Source organism: Giraffa tippelskirchi, chromosome 5, assembly GCF_054371585.1.
Source record: "Giraffa tippelskirchi isolate mGirTip1 chromosome 5, T2T-mGirTip1v1.2.pri, whole genome shotgun sequence".
NCBI lineage: Eukaryota > Metazoa > Chordata > Mammalia > Artiodactyla > Giraffidae > Giraffa > Giraffa tippelskirchi.
This window is the reverse complement of record NC_137279.1, coordinates 27,196,950-27,206,683: the sequence shown is the minus strand read 5'-3', so window position 1 is coordinate 27,206,683 and position 9,734 is coordinate 27,196,950. Positions and strand designations below refer to the sequence as shown.

Here is a 9,734-nt window from a genome sequence, read left to right as displayed (position 1 = left end):
AGCTGGACTTCTGTTGGGGGGGTGGTCTCCTAGGGGGGTGGTCTCCTGGGTGGGAGGGAATATGGGTGGGTCAACAGGTGGCATATTTGTCCTGAGGCCAGCTTCCAAATTCTGCTTGTCCCACTGAAGATGTGTTCCTTGTCTTCTGTGTGGAAAGAAGAGCCGCCCTTTACGGGCTGCAGGAGGGGGCAGGGATCCCCCTGCAGCTGGCTTGTTGGGCCTGGACTGCTGGGCAGTCTGTGCTGGTTTGCTTTCCCTGGGTTGGGCGGGGCTGTGGTGAGGAGTGTATCATCTTGCCATCTAGTGGCGGATTGTGGAATTGCAGGCCGTAATGGCCCAAACACGATCTCCAGCTCAGTCCCACTCTTTGCGACACCATGGACTGTATGTAGCCATGGGATTCTCCAGGCAAGAATACTGGAATGGATTGCCATTTCCTCCTCCAGGGGATCTTTCTGACCTAGGAATCGAACCTGTGTCTCCTGCATTGGCAGGTAAATTCTTTACCAATGTACCACCAGGGAAGCCCAGCATCTACCCTGGCTGTTAACCCAGGGCAGTGGTCCCAACCTCTGGTGGTACCACCGAATCACACAAAGAGGTTTTGAAAAATACATCTGCTCGAGCCCCACTCCACACCTCCATCAGAAAACTTGCCATTTAGCTTTAGAGTATAGATCCCCAAGCCCTACCTCTAAACTCTAAATTACTAGGTTTGGAATAAGTCCTCGGAATTTGAATTCTTAACCAGACTTCTCCAGTGAATCCAAGGGCAACTTGACTTGAAAACCACTGATTCAGCAGCTCATAAGATAAATGAGCCAACTGTGGGATGTGGACTTTATAAAAAGACAAAAAAACCAACGATATTCTATTCAGTCATATTATTAGAAACATACCATCTAGATTAAGCAAGGATATAATATAGTAGTTAAAAGCATCTAGGTTCGTGTCCTACTTTTGCTGTTGCTGGTTTTGTGACCTTAGGCCAATGTCTTGTCTGTCGGGTTTGTTGGAAGACTTGATACAATAAGTAACGTATAGAGCACTTAGCACAGGGCCTATGTATGTGCTAAGTCACTTCAATGGTGTCTGACTCTATGCAGCCCTATGGACTAGAGACCTACAGGCTCTTTGTCCATGGGATTCTCCAGCCAAGAATACTGGAGTGGGTTTCCATGCCCTCCTCCAGGAAATCTTTCCAACTCAGGGATCCAACTTGTGTCTCTTAAGTCTCCTGCATTGGCAGATGGGTTTTTTACCATTAGTGCCACCTGGCCCTTAGGAAATGGGCTCTATGTTAACAGTCTACTGTGCAGATTGCTCAGATCTGTTGGGTGTTTCATTTCAGTGACATATTTATGAAGGGGATGTCCAGAAGAGGAGGAGATGGAAGTGAGAGGAGAGGAGACCTTGAGGAAGAACCAAGGGTAAGGCTTGAGGGTCTGTATCTGGGAGGCAGAGGTCTTGGGGAGCAAGGTGTGGGTGCTGCATAATAATCACCAGGTCGCTGTCATGGAGACCTTCAGTCACTGAGAACTCTGTGCAGTAGAACATGAGTGGCTCCCAGTGCCTCACCTGTACCCCTCATGGAGTGTGGTCTGACCATGGGGGACACACAGACAAGCATTTGTTGTGATAGACATTTACATAGTTTGGCATACTTGTTGCATATACATACATATACTTTGTACATACATGTACCTATGTATGTATGTATGTCGATATATTAGAAAAAATAAAGTCAACATCCCAGGGCAGGACTTCCCTGGTTGTTCAGTGGTTAAGACTTTGTCTTCCAATGCAGGGAGTGTGGGTTCAATCCCTGGTCGTGGAGATAAGATCCCACATATCTCGAGGCCAAAAAACCAAAGCATAAAACAGAAGCAATATTGTAATAAATTCAATAAAGTCTTTATAAATGATCTAAGTGAAAAAAATCTTAAAAAAAAAATCCCAGGGCTGTGGTTTCGCAGAGATAAGCAGCAATGTGGGGCCTGAGCTATATTTAAAATATATATATATATGTTACAGACTGAATGTTTGCACCTCCAACCTAATCCCAGTGTCTTGATATTTGGCAGTGGGGCCTTTGGGAGATGATTGGGTCGTGGGGGTGGAGCCCTCATGAATGGGATTAGTGCCCTCATTATAAAAGAGACCCCAGAGAGCTCCCTTGCCCTTCTGCCTGACAAGGGCGCAATGAGAAGACACCTGTCTTCCACCTGGAAGGGGGCTCACGCCAGAGCCTGGCTGAGTCACCACCCTGATCTTACACCTCCAGCCTTCAGAACTCTGAGAAACATGTTTCTGTTGTTTTGAAGCCCTCCTCACCCCTGTCTGGCGTGCTTGGTTATCGCAGTCCGAATGGACTAAGATGTGACATCACTAATGTAGAGCTGGTTTGAGGGTGTGGCAGACACAGTCCGAGTGGTACTGGGTAACCTGGCCTCTGAGGAGCTGTCCACTTGGGTTTGGGGGTGGACCTCGGTGATGCTCCTGGTTGCTTTCCCATGAATGTACACTGTACCCCATGATTCTACACACCCAAGGGGCTGCATCTGTGAAAGGAGGGCCATCTTTAGCAAGTCAGCCTGATGCTGCTGACCGCCTCAACACTGGAGTTCGTTTGGTCAAGTGCCTGCGAAACCACAACCCTGGACAGTTCCAGAGAATGAAGGTGCCAATGAAGCTGCCTGCTTGGCCCCCTGCCCACCTAGCAGGCATCTCTTGCAGGTTTCTCCCCTTCCTGGGTTGTTTGTTTTCCTCACAGACCTTGCTTGCATGTTGTTTCTTTTATGTCCACTTTTTTAAACAGTATTTTTAAAAAATATTTACTTATTTGGCTGTCCTGGGTCTTAGCTGTGGCATGTGGGATCGTCAGTCTTCCTTGCAGCATGCGGGATCTTTTTTAGTTTTGCATGTGGATTCTTAGGTGTCATGTGTGGGCTCTAGTTCCCTGGCCAGGGATGGAACCTGTGCCCCCTGCATTGGTAGCTCTGAGTTTTAGCCACTGGACCACCAGGGAAGTCCCTTTTTGTCCATTTTTTGAGGTCAGAGACCTTATTGGGTCCACCGTCTACGTCAGACGATGCCATCTGCCTGGAGTGCAAGGCTCCGGGTGATCTCAGGCCCAGTGTTGCCACAGTGATGCTGGCTCTGCCCTCTTGGCTTTAGACTGACTTCTGTGCTGAGCCAGAGCTGAGTGGTTCTGGAGAAGACCCTGCTGAACAGAGCAGCACTGAGACCCATCAAGAAATGGAAAGTGGGGTGACATCCCTTGGGGTGTCCAGACAGTGGGTGGCAACAAGGAGACACAGGACAACAAATGCATATCGCCTGCAAATGCAGTTCGGCCTCTGACTTTGCAACGTCACAAGCTCAAGAGAGGGCATCTCTAGCTAGGAAGATTGGATCAGTTTTAAAAAAAAAGAATTTAAGGATTATTTCATCTTTCCATTATTCTATGTAATGCAGACAGAATGCTTGAAATGCAGGGGGAGGTTGTGCGCATGCATGTGAGCATATGTGTGTATGTGTATGGAAAGTACTGGGTGGGAAAAAGGACAAGAATTGCTTTGGGGTGAAGCCCGGTGGGTGGAGGGGTCTATTTTAGGGTCTAGAGATTGAAACCCAATTCCAGTTGATTTAAGCAGGTAGTAGTGGGCCTGTCTGGGAGCGTCATGGACTAAATTGTGTACCCCCCAAATTCATATGTTGAAATCCTAAACCCCATACCTCAGAATGTGACTGTGTTTGGAAATGGGAGTCTTTTTTTTCCTTTTTTTTTAACTGAAGGATAATTGCTTTACAGAATTTTGTTGTTTTCTGTCAAACCTCAACATGAATCAGCCATATATATACATATATCCCCTCCCTTTTGAACCTCCCTCCCACCTTGAGATGGGAGTCTTTTAAAGGGCGATTAAGTTTACGTGAGATCATTAAGTTTACATGAGATCAGGGTGGACCCTGATCCATGTGACTGGTGTCCTTGTAAGAAGAGGAGGTTAGGACACCCACACACAGAGGGGCGACAGAGGGAGAAGATGACCATCTACAAACCAGAGAGCCTCAGAGAAAACCTACCCTGCCAACACCTGGGTCTTGGATTTCTAGACTCTACAACTGTGGGACATTAAATTTCTGGGTTTTAAAAAGCCCTGATGTTATGATGACCCTAGCAAACTAATATCGGGAAGGAGGGAGGGAGATGGGAGGGGTTAGGGGGTCATTTAACCAACCTCCCAGGAAGCAGGGGTGGGCTTGGCTTCAGGGACAGTGGGATCCAGGGAATATGACAATCCACCCTGCTCCCTCCCCCATCTTATATGGCGCTCTGGTTTGGCCTCCTTCTCTTGGGTATCTCCTTGTGGGAGGGACATGGCAGCCCTCACTCTGGGGCAATTTCATAACTCAAGATCCAAAAGGAAAGCAAGAGCTAACCTTCCACTCATGATCTGAAACCATCCAGGAAGGGATTCTGATTTTCCCTTCTCAGGTCTCAGTGCCCACTCCTGGGCCCATCTGCAATGACTGGGGGGAGTGGGGGTGCAGGGCTGAGTTAGGGTTCCAGCCTGGATCATCTGCTGTCCCCGAAGGCAGGGGTGGGGCTGATGGTGGAGGCCGCAGGGCAACAGGGCACGTGATCAGCAATCCCCAAGGCTGGCAGAAGAGGGGTACGTGTGCTCAGCACAGATCCTGAGGCCCAGACAGGGAAAGGAAGTGGCCCAGGTCACACGGTCTGTGTCTGTGGCCGAGCTAGCAGGGGGGAAAGTGGGGGGAGTGGAGGGAGGCAGGAGGCTTTAGTCCCTGCCAGGTGTACAATTCCCAACATGGTTGAAAGAGAAGGCAAACTGGCACATCAGCTGCTGTCAGACTCCATCACTAATTTGCTTGTTTCCTGTTTTGTTTGTTTGTTTTTTTAATGAAACAGGGAGGATGGAGGAGGATGAACCATTGTAAGTACTCACTCAACCAGACCATTCTGATCCGTAAATTGTTACCTTGTTTGAAGTCAGGAGCTCAGGAGCTGACTTTGCCCTTTAAACCCGTAATTTACAGAGCAATTTTCTGCTAGGCAGAGGGAGTGGATCTCGCCTTCCGGTAATGCCCCCACTTAATCTTGGGAAGTCTCTTCAGCCCTGCAAACATCTGGCTTGAGGAATTTTTTACTGTAAACAGCTGGGTGTGGCCGGCCAGCCTCAGGGCAGTGGGTACCAGCGCAGACTCTGCAGAGAGCCTGTCTGCGGTGCTAAGATCTCAGCTCCCACAGGCCAGCTCGGGACTCTGGGAATCTATGTAACGTCTCTGTACCTCAGTTTCCCTATTTGTCAGATGAGAAAAGTCAGTGTTAGTCACTCAGTTGTGTCTGACTCTGCGACCCTGTGGACTGTAGCCCGCCAGGCTCCTCTGTCCATGGGATTTCCCAGGCAAGAATACTGGAGTGGGTTGCCATTTCCTTCTCCAGTGGATCTTCTTGACCCAGGGATTGAAACCTGGTCTCCTGCATTGCAGGCAGATTCTTTACCATCTGAGCCACCAGGGAAGCCCAGATGAGAAAAACAATGTCTATTGGAAAGGGGTTCTGGGAGGAGTAAATGGGCAAAACCGCATACAGCTGTGATTCTCAACTGCAGATGATTTTGCCTCCGTGGGGGGTATCTGGCAATGTCTGGAGAAGCTTGGGGCTGTCATGTCTAGCGGGGGTTACGCTCTTGTCTTCTAGTGAGTGGGGGAAAGGGATGCTGCTAAACATCCCGCAATGTGCAGGACAGCGCTCCAACCCCCGAAGTAGCTCCAGGGTGTCAGCAGTGCAGAGGTCGAAAAACTCTGCCATGAAGGGCAAGTGTCCGGTCGGTGTTGGCTGTTAGACCTGATCTCTGAATTCTCACTTCTGTTTCTGGTGCTGTCAGGCACCTGGACTCAAGGTTCTTTTTCCTCTCTGAATATCAGGGGCTCCTCTTCCCTGGGGAGCCCTGCCCCACTGCAAGGAAGAGGAAGCATCTTTCAGGAAAGACGAATCTCCCACCTCTCCCCGCTCAGGCCACATGAAAGGATCCCACACCACAAAGTCCCCTGAGAGTCCTGGGGCACTGTGGTCCTCAGTCAGTGCGTGAGCGGTCCCCTCAGGACGTGACACTCTGGGCTGATCCCACCCCTCGTGGGCTTGCGACCGTAGTCTACTCAGCCCATGGGATTCCACCCTGAGACTTGACTAGAACTACCGAGTGAGAGTCTCTCTTATGTACGGGTAGCTAAGCTGGGAGTCTGTGTGTCTTGTGGCAATTTTGCCAGTTGTGGGGGACAACCTGTCTGGAAATGAATCTGACATAGAAAGGCAAAGCCAAGGGATGAAGAAAGATGATGATCCTGAAAATATCACTTGACACTCTGGATCCAAAGCTAGTTGTCTTTCACTATTCCTTTTTGGTTTTTAAATTTATTTATTTATGGCTGCGCTGGGTCGTCATTGCTGTCCATGGTCTTTCTCTAGTTGCAGTGGGTGGGGACTGCTTCCTAGTTGCGGTGCGTGGGCTTTATTGCAGTGGCTTCTCTTGGGACGGAGCACGGGCCATCAGTAGTCGTGGCACTCGGGCTCTAGAGTGTGCGGGCTTCAGTAGTAGCTCACAGGCTTTGTTGCCCCAGGAATCTTAGTTCCTGGACTAGGGATCGAACCCATGTATCCTGCACTGGGAGGCAGATGCTTAACCACTGGACTGCCAGGGAAGTTGCATCCGGCACTATTCTTTATAGATGCTGATCAATTCCTTTCTGTTCTTAAGCTAGTTTTTGAATTGGGTCACTGGCTAACACAGAAATACCACTTGTCCTAGAATCTTTCTTCCCCCAGTTAAGTTTTTTTAGAGCCTTGCCTACCCCCTCCCCACCCGTTCACCAAATCAGAAGCTTCTTGAGGGCAGGGCTTGTATAGAAAACTAAATTCTCTCTGGGTTCTATGTGGCAACAGAACTTTCTGCCATGATGAGAATGTTCCCTATCTCACAGGCAGCTATGAAGTACTTGAAATGTGCTGGTGATATTGAGAAACAGAATTTTAAATTTTATTTAATTTTAATTGATTGGTAATTTAAATTCAAAGTGGCTTGGCTGCCAGATCAAACAGCATAGCAGTATAGCATCTTGCCGTGGTGGTGGTGGTGGTGGTGGTGGTGCTCAGTCGATTTTTATTGATTGATTGATTGATCTGTTCATTTGCTTAATGAACAGGGAGAGGGTGATGATCCTGTAATGGTGGATATAGTACGTGGGCAGTCACGGCCCCACAGGTCCCACGCAGATAAATGTAATGCAAAGTTGAGAATGCAGAATGTTTCAGAGGAGGCCCAGATCAGATTCTTTGGAAATTCAGGGAGATCCATTGTGGTCTAGAGGGAGGCTGGGGGTCAGATCAAACAATGTTCTCAAGGGGATTAATCAAATATGATATCGATGAATCTGTGTGTTGCTGAGGGGCTGTTCTGGGGAGCAGGCCTACATCTGCAGTGCACGTGGAGGGGTGGGGCCAGGCAGGATGGTGCACGTAGATGGGGCTCTGCTTCTCAGCTGTGAAGCCTGGGAGAAGCCCCTTCACTCGCCGTGCCTGTTTTCTCATTAGTAAAATGGAGTTAGTAACAGTATGCCTGCCTCCTCTGTCCGTGGAATTTTTCCAGGCAAGGACACTGGAGTGGGTTGCCATTTCCTTCTCCAGGGGATCTTCCTGGCCCAGGTTTGAATCTGCATCTCCTGTGTTTCAGGAGAATCGCAGGCAGATTCTTTGCCACTGGGAAAGCCCTGCATGGATAGAACAAACACACAGTCTTAGCTACTAATGATGATGCAAACTGGGTCCCCACCTCTGTGGGGCATGGCGAAACTTAGGACCCTCCCAGAGACCCAGCCCCTCCATCTCAGCCCTGCAGTAGGCTCCACCCCTCCATCCAGCAGTGCATGCATGCTAAGTTGCTTCTGTCATGTCCGACTCTTTGCGACCTCATGGTCTGTAGCCCACCAGGCTCCTATTCCATGGGATTTTCGAGGCAAGAATACTGTAGAGGGTTGCCATTTCCTTTTCCAGGGGATCCTCCCAACCCAGGGATCAAACCCACATCTCTTATGTCTCCTGCATTGGCAGGCAGGTTCTTTACCAATAGTGCCACCTGGGAAGCCATCCAGCAGTACACCGTCTAAATGCTAGGATTACCTGGGCTATGGGGAGCCAATCCCAGGAAGACACTCTTCTGGGTACAGATGAATAGAGAGGAGCTGGGCATTTCATTCAGGTTCAATCAAGTTTCATTCGAGGTTCCTTCCTTACTCTTGGAAACCAGCAGCATATCTGGCAACCAGTATGGCCTAAAAGAGACATCCTGGGTTTCCACGTGGGCCGATAGAAGAGGTACTTGGCATCTCTATTGCCTCCAAGTCATCTGTGCCCTGGGAGCCCTAGTGCCCATGGGGCAATTGTATCATTCTGCAACCAGGGAACCTAATTTAGCCAAGAACCACAGCAAAGGGAAAAAAGGACCCATTTTGCAGAAGGTGGGGGCTTGTGTCCTATTGTGCCACTAGGGAACATTCCTAATTGCATCAAGGATGACACAGATGGGCAGGAGCCAGCTCAAATGCCCTGGGAGTGGACAGAGACCCAGCAGAGGCTCTGCTGCCACCTGATGCCCCTTGAGCCTCTCACTCCCTCACTCTCTTCACTCCAGCCACATGGGCCTTTTTTTAAAAAAAAATCTATTTAAATATTTATAAAATTTGGCAGTGCCAGGTCTTAGTTGTAGCATGTGTGATCTAGCTCCCTGACCAGGGATCAAACCTGGGGCTCCTGCATTAGGAGTGGGAAGTCTTAGCCACTGGACCACCAGGGAAGTCCACACATGGGCCTTTTTTTCAGCCCTATATACTGTGCTCCTCCCACAGGACCTTTGCACATGCTGACCTGCTGACAGTGGATGAGATGGTTGGATGACATCACTCAACTCAAAGGACATGACTTTGAGCAAACTCAAGGAAATAGTGAAAGACAGGGAAGCCTGGTGTGCTGCAGTCCACGGGTCACAAAGAGTTGAACACGACTGAGTGACTGAACAACAACTGCCTACCTGGATGTTCTTTCCCCAGATCTTTGCAGGCCTGGCTCCTGCTCAAAACTTCTGTCTCAGCTCAAAAGTCCTCTGGGACCTCCACCCCTCCATCACGCCTACCACTTTTCACATCTGACATCAGTCACCCCAGTCACAGATGAGGTTCTTGTCTTCTTTCGCTACATTATATGAGTTCTATCCTTGTATCCCTAGCACCAAGAACAGGCCATGAGGATTCAGTAAATACAGTGTGCATGGTCAGCCTGCTGAAGCTGGCTGTGCCCAGGCCCATCTCACATTATCTTCTAACTCTTCCAAACCCTCCCTGTTCAATGCACACTTCCTGAGTGTCCACCCTCTGCTAAACTTAGCAGTGAGCTGGGGAGTCAGGCTGGGCTCCTGTCCTAGGAGAAGGGACCAGTTGGGTTCACTGGGTTGGAGCTCCATCAGGGCTAGTTGGACCCCTGGGTGGAACCCTCAGACCAGCCCCCACTGCCTGTGATTTGGGCTTTGCCAGGAGGGCCCAGCTGTCAGCCAGGATCTTGATACTCAGAGTGTGTCTCTGAACCAAAAGTACAACCTGGGTGTATATTAGAAATATGAACCTCAGGCCCCACTGCAGACCTCCTGAGTCAGCATCTG

General features: G+C 49.4%; 1 long non-coding RNA gene across 1 annotated transcript; it reads left to right on the top strand.

Moving 5' to 3' along the window:
- Window positions 1-15: 15 nt before the first annotated feature.
- Window positions 16-9,099, top strand: LOC145506796 (uncharacterized). Its single transcript, XR_014054345.1, has 3 exons — window positions 16-494; window positions 1,352-1,430; window positions 8,929-9,099. It is a non-coding gene; the product is annotated as an uncharacterized LOC145506796 (long non-coding RNA).
- The last annotated feature ends 635 nt before the right edge of the window (window positions 9,100-9,734 follow it).